Raw genomic sequence first — 7,143 nt, forward strand, 5'->3', positions numbered from 1 at the left:
TTTGACTCCGCCAAATGGCACGAAACTTTTTCCGCACGTTGGCATCACCCTCGACAGCACCCACGCCAGTTTGCATATTTTTCCGACGCTCGATGCATTTCCTAGGATTTTCCCTGTGTTAATGCCGTAAAACACTGGCCGGACGTGACGCAACGTTCGTTTTGTGTCCATTTGCGTTCCAACCTTGCGTGGGGCCCTACGTAGGCCGTGCCCGCATATCCGCCCACTTTACTGCAATTGCATGCATGCGATTACGTACCCCCAGTGCAACGAGCTTCTTTTCTGTCTACCGGAGGGGGGTTCCCGACTACTTTTTTTTGACTCCGCCAAATGGCACGAAACTTTTTCCGCACGTTGGCATCACCCTCGACGGCACCCACGCCAGTTTGCATATTTTTCCGACGCTCGATGCATTTCCTAGGATTATCCCTGTGTTAATGCCGTAAAACACTGGCCGGACGTGACACAACGTTCGTTTTGTGTCCGTTTGCGTTCGAACCTTGCGTGGGGCCCTACGTAGGCCGTGCCCGCATATCCTCCCACTTTGGTGCAATTGCATGCATGCGATCACGTACCCCCAGTGCAACGAGCTTCTTTTCTGTCTATCGGAGGGGGGTTCCCGACTACTTTTTTTTTACTCCGCCAAATGGCACGAAACTTTTTCCGCACGTTGGCATCACCCTCGACAGCACCCACACCAGTTTGCATATTTTTCCGACGCTCGATGCATTTCCTAGGATTTTCCCCATGTTAATGTCGTAAAACACTGGCCGGACGTGACGCAACGTTCGTTTTGTGTCCGTTTGCGTTCCAACCTTGCGTGGGGCCCTACATAGGCCGTGCCCGCATATCCGCTCACTTTGGTGCAATTGCATGCATGCGATCACGTACCCCCAGTGCAACGAGCTTCTTTTCTGTCTACCGGAGGGGGGTTCCCGACTACTTTTTTTTTGACTCCGCCAAATGGCACGAAACTTTTTCCGCACGTTGGCATCACCCTCGACAGCACCCACGCCAGTTTGCATATTTTTCCGACGCTCGATGCATTTCCTAGGATTTTCCCTGTGTTAATGTCGTAAAACACTGGCCGGACGTGACGCAACGTTTGTTTTGTGTCCGTTTGCGTTCCAACCTTGCGTGGGGCCCTATGTAGGCCGTGCCCGCATGTCCGCCCACTTTGGTGCAATTGCATGCATTCGATCACGTACCCCCAGTGCAACGAGCTTCTTTTCGGTCTACCGGAGGGGGGTTCCCGACTACTTTTTTTCTTTGACTCGGCCAAATGGCACGAAACTTTTTCCGCACGTTGGCATCACCCTCGACATCACCCACGCCAGTTTGCATATTTTTCCGACGCTCGATGCATTTCCTAGGATTTTCCCTGTGTTAATGCCGTAAAACACTGGCCGGACGTGACGCAACGTTTGTTTTGTGTCCGTTTGCGTTCCAACCTTGCGTGGGGCCCTACGTAGTCCGTGCCCGCATGTCCGCCCACTTTGGTGCAATTGCATGCATGTGATCACGTACCCCCAGTGCAACGAGTTTCTTTTCGGTCTACCGGAGGGGGGTTCCCGACTACTTTTTTTCTTTTACTCCGCCGAATGGCACGAGACTTTTTCCACACGTTGGCATCACCGTCGACAGCACCCACGCCGATTTGCATATTTTTCCGACGCTCGATGCATTTCCTAGGATTTTCCCGATGAAAATGCCCTAAAACACTGCCCGGACGTGACGCGACGTTCGTTTGGTGTCCGTTTTCGTTCGACCTTGCGTGGGCCCCTACGTAGGCGTGCCCACATGTACGCACACTTTGATGCAATTGCAAGCATGCGATCACGTGGACCTTGTGCAACGAGCCCGGTTTCGGTCTACCAGAGGGGCGGTTCCCAACTACGATTTTTATTTTACTCCGCCGAATGGCACGAGACTTTTTCCACACGTTGGCATCATCGTCGATAGCACCCACGCTGATTTGCATATTTTTTCCGATGCTCGATGCATTTCCTAGGATTTTCCCGGTGAAAATGCCCTAAAACACTGCCCGGACGTGACGCGACGTTCGTTTTGTGTCCGTTTTTGTTACATCGGGAGCACGCACGACAATTTTCGCTACTTTTTGGCAGCCAATGCTTTTTTTATGGTTTTCCCGGCGAAATAACCCTAAAACACTGCGCGTTACTCCGTATTTTCTCAAACAAGTGCCTGGTGCCCTCCATTCTGGGTTCACCAATTTCTTTTATATTGCTATTTCATTTTTTCCTCTTTTGTAATTTTTGATGCACCATTTTTTTTAAAAAAATCAACTTGTTTCTACTGTTGTTTTTTAAGATTACGTCAACTTTTGTAAAATTCAAAAAATGTTTCAAAAATTCAGTTAACTTTCATAATATTCTATGATTTAATTTACAGCGAAACTCCTTTTGAATGTTTTATGAAAAAATTCTTAGCTTTTTTTCTAACTTTTTTTACAAAACTGTTTACGTTATCAACTTTTTCCAGATTATTGCTTGTGTATTCTTTTGCAAATTTGATTATTACTTTTTTCATTAAAATTTTATGATTCTTTTACCGGGCGAAAGCGTTCTTAAACCTGGAATTTTATGATTCTTTTACCTTAAAATTTTATGATTCTTTTTCACCCAAATATTTCAACAACTCATAATAGTCAAACAAACAAACTTCATTCAAACTTAATTATATCATACATAGTTTCTTAACATAATAAAAAAACACAAAATAAACCCTAAACTACGTCGTCGTCATCCGATACGACATCGATGACCGCGCCCATGCCGCCACCACCTTCGCCGCCACCGTTGCTGCTGTCGCTGCTCATGTCGTCCAGAAACGCGAGGTCGTCGTCCTCCTCCTCAGCCGCCGCAGCAGACTTGCGGAGAGTCTCCATCAAGCCCGGAGTGTCCTCCGGGTCCTTCGGGTCTCTCAGCTCCGGCTGCGGCACGAGGCCGGGCTCCGTTGACGCGACGATGGCGAGGAGCAAACCCGGAGAGTCGTCGGGGTCCCCTTCCTGACGTAGCGCCTGCACCTCCGGCGGAATCTCCACGGCCGGAGCAGGCGGGGGAGGGGCCACCGGCGCGGGAGTGGGAGGTGGGGCAGGGGCAGGGGCGCCCGTCGCCGGTGGGGGAGGGAGGACCAGCCGCCCGGCGCGACAGTCGCGGAGGACGTCGTGCCAGTACCGGCCACTCCAGAATCGCCAGTGACCGAGCCGGTTCCACCTCCCACCGGCCTGGTTGACGACATCATCGTGGGGTGCGGCGGGGCCAGGCACGGCGTAGCCGGCGGCGCTGATGTGCCACGAGCCCGGAAGGCGGCTGGACGGCGGCACGAGGATGTTGTACCGCACCAACTCCATCGCCTCCGAGATCCCGATGTTCGATGGCCACCATCCGCGAGAGCTGCCGGCGCCGGACATGGCGAGTGCGGTGGGGGCAAGGGTTGGGGGAGCGGGTTCGAGGGTCGGTGGCGAGAGGGAAATGTCGAGGGGGTGGGGGAGCGGGTTCGGGGTTGTGCGGCGAGGTATGTGGCCGGCGCGCGGTTTTTATAGCACAAGGGGATGTGGTGGGGGGGGGGGCGGCGGCCCCGTCATAATGGGGCGACGGGACGCGGGGGCGGCAGGCCTACGCAGCCGCGCCGGTGGTAAATGGCGGCCAGGCGACGCGACGGTGGGGGCGACAGCCGCTTTGACCACACGTGCGGATCCGCGCCGGTGCTTACGGCGGCCAGGAGACACTATGGGCCGGCAGGCGCACAGGGCGCGGTTTGACCGCGCGTGCGCATCCGCGCCGGAGATATGGCGGTCAGGCGACACGACGGGGTCGGCAGGCGAGCAATTAGGGCCGCTGTTAATTGCGGTCAGGCGACGGGACGCGACTGCGGGGGCGGCAGGCGCGCAGTTACGCCGTAATTGACGGGTGGGCGTGGGGTGGGGTGGGCGCGCGCGCGAGGGGACGACGGGTGGACTCTGCGTGCGCGCGTGACGACTGGTCTGGGAAAAAATCTGTATTCGTATACGTACACGTTTCGGGCGGGACAGCGGGCGGACGGCCTCTTTTCAAATTATGCCCATCATGCCCTTCGTTATGAAGGGGTACGAGACAATCTTGACCGTCCTTGTGTTGGAGGGGGTCTACCGAAGCGGAAGTGATGTTCTTATCGCAAAGAAAATGATGTTTATGTTCCCTACTAAATCAGCAACAACGTAAGTCCCATCCAGCCAGAGTGCCAGACGAGAAACATACACCATCCCTTCCCCGTCGTGAGATTTGCCCGTGCGTCATGCACTCCTCCGTCCCCGTCAGCCTGGAGGCTACAAGTTAACCATTTTTTTTCTTTCCATCCCAAGAATTCTCTGCATTACAATTCAAAGAAGTTTATTTTAGAACAATTTACAAAGGAGTTTAGTCTTGAAGTTCCAGCCAGCTCACACTTGCCCTCAGGAGGACCGATATGCACACAGAGGCACACCGATAACTACGGCAGCAAGCATGCTGCCAAGTCACTACTCGAAGCATAGCAACACAAGGTGGAGCACGTCCCTACCCCCGCGTCGCCAGCCCCTAGCGACACGGGGGCGATCTACCACCGGCAGCCCTAGGCCTCCGCTCCTCTCTCCCCCCTTCTGCCGCCGCCCGAGGCCACACCGGCGTAGCCTGGCCAGTGACGGTGGCGACGGAGCCCTTCCCATCGCGCGGTGGTGGCGATGTCCTGTCGGCGGCGGCGGTGCACTGGCGGCAAGGAGCTGCGGGCGCCCGACGGCAAGTGTGACGGCAACGACAACGCATGCGCACTCTCTTAGTGGCTGAGGAGCACCCGTGGCGGCGGCCAGATCGCGGGCCTCGTCCGCGAGCCGGCAGATCCGGAGAGCGTCTACAGGCGGGCATGGTGGGCCTAACGGCGCCGGCTTAGGCACCATGGTGGTGCCGTGGCCGGTCCGGCGGCGGCGGCCTGGATCCATCGTCGAGTCCCTGTCAGAGATGGCGGCGATCCGTGCACGAGATGCTTGATGGAGATCCTTCAAACAGATCTGGGTGAAAACTTGCTTTCGGCCTACTGCCAAAGCCGGCGGTGGCCGCGCTATTTTGCGACATTCCCTTCTTGAAGGCATCGCCGAGGAGAGTTTTAAGGTCACTGTCTGCTACTTTCGGGGGAAACCCTAGATCAGTTGATCGGAAGACGGCGGCATTCTTATGTCGTTCCCCCCTTGGTGGCGTCGTTCTTGGAGGTGTGCATGGGCTCGAGGGACCAGTGGACCGCATTTTTGGTGGAGCGGTGTTTCATCCTACACATTGATGGCGATGGATCTCGATGGCGTGGCGCAGTGCAGATTCGGCATCCACTGTGCGAGGATCGACTCGCGCAGGAGGACGACGCTGTCTGGCGTCGTGGTGGCGTCGATGGCAGAAAGACCTGGCATGGTTGATGCAACAGTACAGCTCTGAAGATGGATTGGTGGCAGGTGGCTGCGGCGGCCTCATACCCGGCAGGCGTCCTGGTTGAGGAGTGCGCCGGACTGGTGGGTGCCCTATACACGGCAGGCGTCCTGGTTGGGACCTCAGGTCATAGATGTTAGGTTTGGTTGCAAGGTCTGTTTGGTATTAGGCCCAGACTATCAGCATCTCTACATCAACTAGATAGGAGTAGCGACAGATGTTGCCTAGACGGTGGCTTTAGTCTTACTGTTGTATGACTTTGTAAGGTCTTATGTGAATAATTAATAAAGTGGCTGCATGCATCGTCCAGATACAGAAGCCGGGGGTCCTCATCCATTTTTTTTTTAAAAAAAACAAGCCAGCTAGGCAGCTACCCACCTACCCAACGACTTAATGAGGGAGGGTGAACCGGAAAGTGGGAGGTCATGTGAAAAAAGAAGCAAAAAAATTGACCCATCGTAATTAATAGGTAATTGGATTTGCAATGCGTACATGTTGCGTGGGTTTATTTAAAAGGTTAATTGGATATATAACCCTACAATTTTGATCAGTTGGAGAAATGTCATTACAATTTTCACGTTGGGAATGCCACGAGATTTCTTGACCCCTCAAAACATATGGCATTCTACACGGTGAAAGAACCAAAAGGCTCATATGACGTCATTTTATTCTTATTGAAATTTCCATCTCATCATCTTCTTCACCCAATCTTTCTTACCGCACTATTGTGGTACTGAGACCATGGTTAGCCGGTGGAGCTCCCTTTCCTGACCTTGGGTAGTGGACCAAAGGAGGGTGCAACTTAGGGTTGGGAGGGGCAGTGAGGCGGTGTGGCAGCGACACTAGCTGTGATGGATGGAGGTGGCGGATCGATCGATGGAGGAGGGCGGACCAGAAAATAGGCAGCGATGTGGAAGATGAAAATTTTGACTCGTTTTAATTATAAGGTAATTGCACTAGCAATGTGTATTTTTCGCGTGGGTTTAGTTTGAGGGTTGATTTTATATATGCCCGCATAATTTTAATCAATTGGAAAAATGAAATTACAATTTTGCCCTTTGGGAATCTCACTACAATTCCCGTGCCCTCCAACATATGCCTACAAGGAGAAGGGACCAAAATTCTCATATAACTTTATTATATTCTCATCGAAATTGCCATTCTGTCATCTTGTTTCCCCCAATCTTGCTTACCACACTATTGCAGTGTCAATGGAACTCCATCGATTGGTTTCAGCATCCCGTTGCCCCTATCTCCCCATCCATCTCTTTAACGTGTTGAGGGATAGTGAACCTGATAGAGTTGATACACGCTTGTCTGGCAGATTAAGCAAACAATGCGTCTACCAGTGACCGAGTATCAGGAACCACAACGACAACCTTTAAGAAGTCAATCAAGGTGGGCATCGTCGACAGACCACAAGGAGACTCCGCCTTTGAAGTTGTCTCTCCAGCATTGGCCTCTCGACCTTGTCATCCTGGAAGCGGCCACAAGACATCCACGCTGGCTAGGAGGGGGTATGGTAGCCGGCGAGAGCTCATATCTCGATGGCCTCAAGTAGGGCAACTCCACTCACGAGCTGCGGACGATGCCGGAGAATGCCATCCTACTCTCTCCCACATTGTGATATTAGAATGGACAAAAGGCAAATGATAGAGTAGTGTGGAATGGGTTGTAGATACGGTTAGAAGCG

The sequence above is a fragment of the Triticum urartu genome, chromosome 6 (assembly GCF_003073215.2).
Source record: "Triticum urartu cultivar G1812 chromosome 6, Tu2.1, whole genome shotgun sequence".
Taxonomy (NCBI): domain Eukaryota; kingdom Viridiplantae; phylum Streptophyta; class Magnoliopsida; order Poales; family Poaceae; genus Triticum; species Triticum urartu.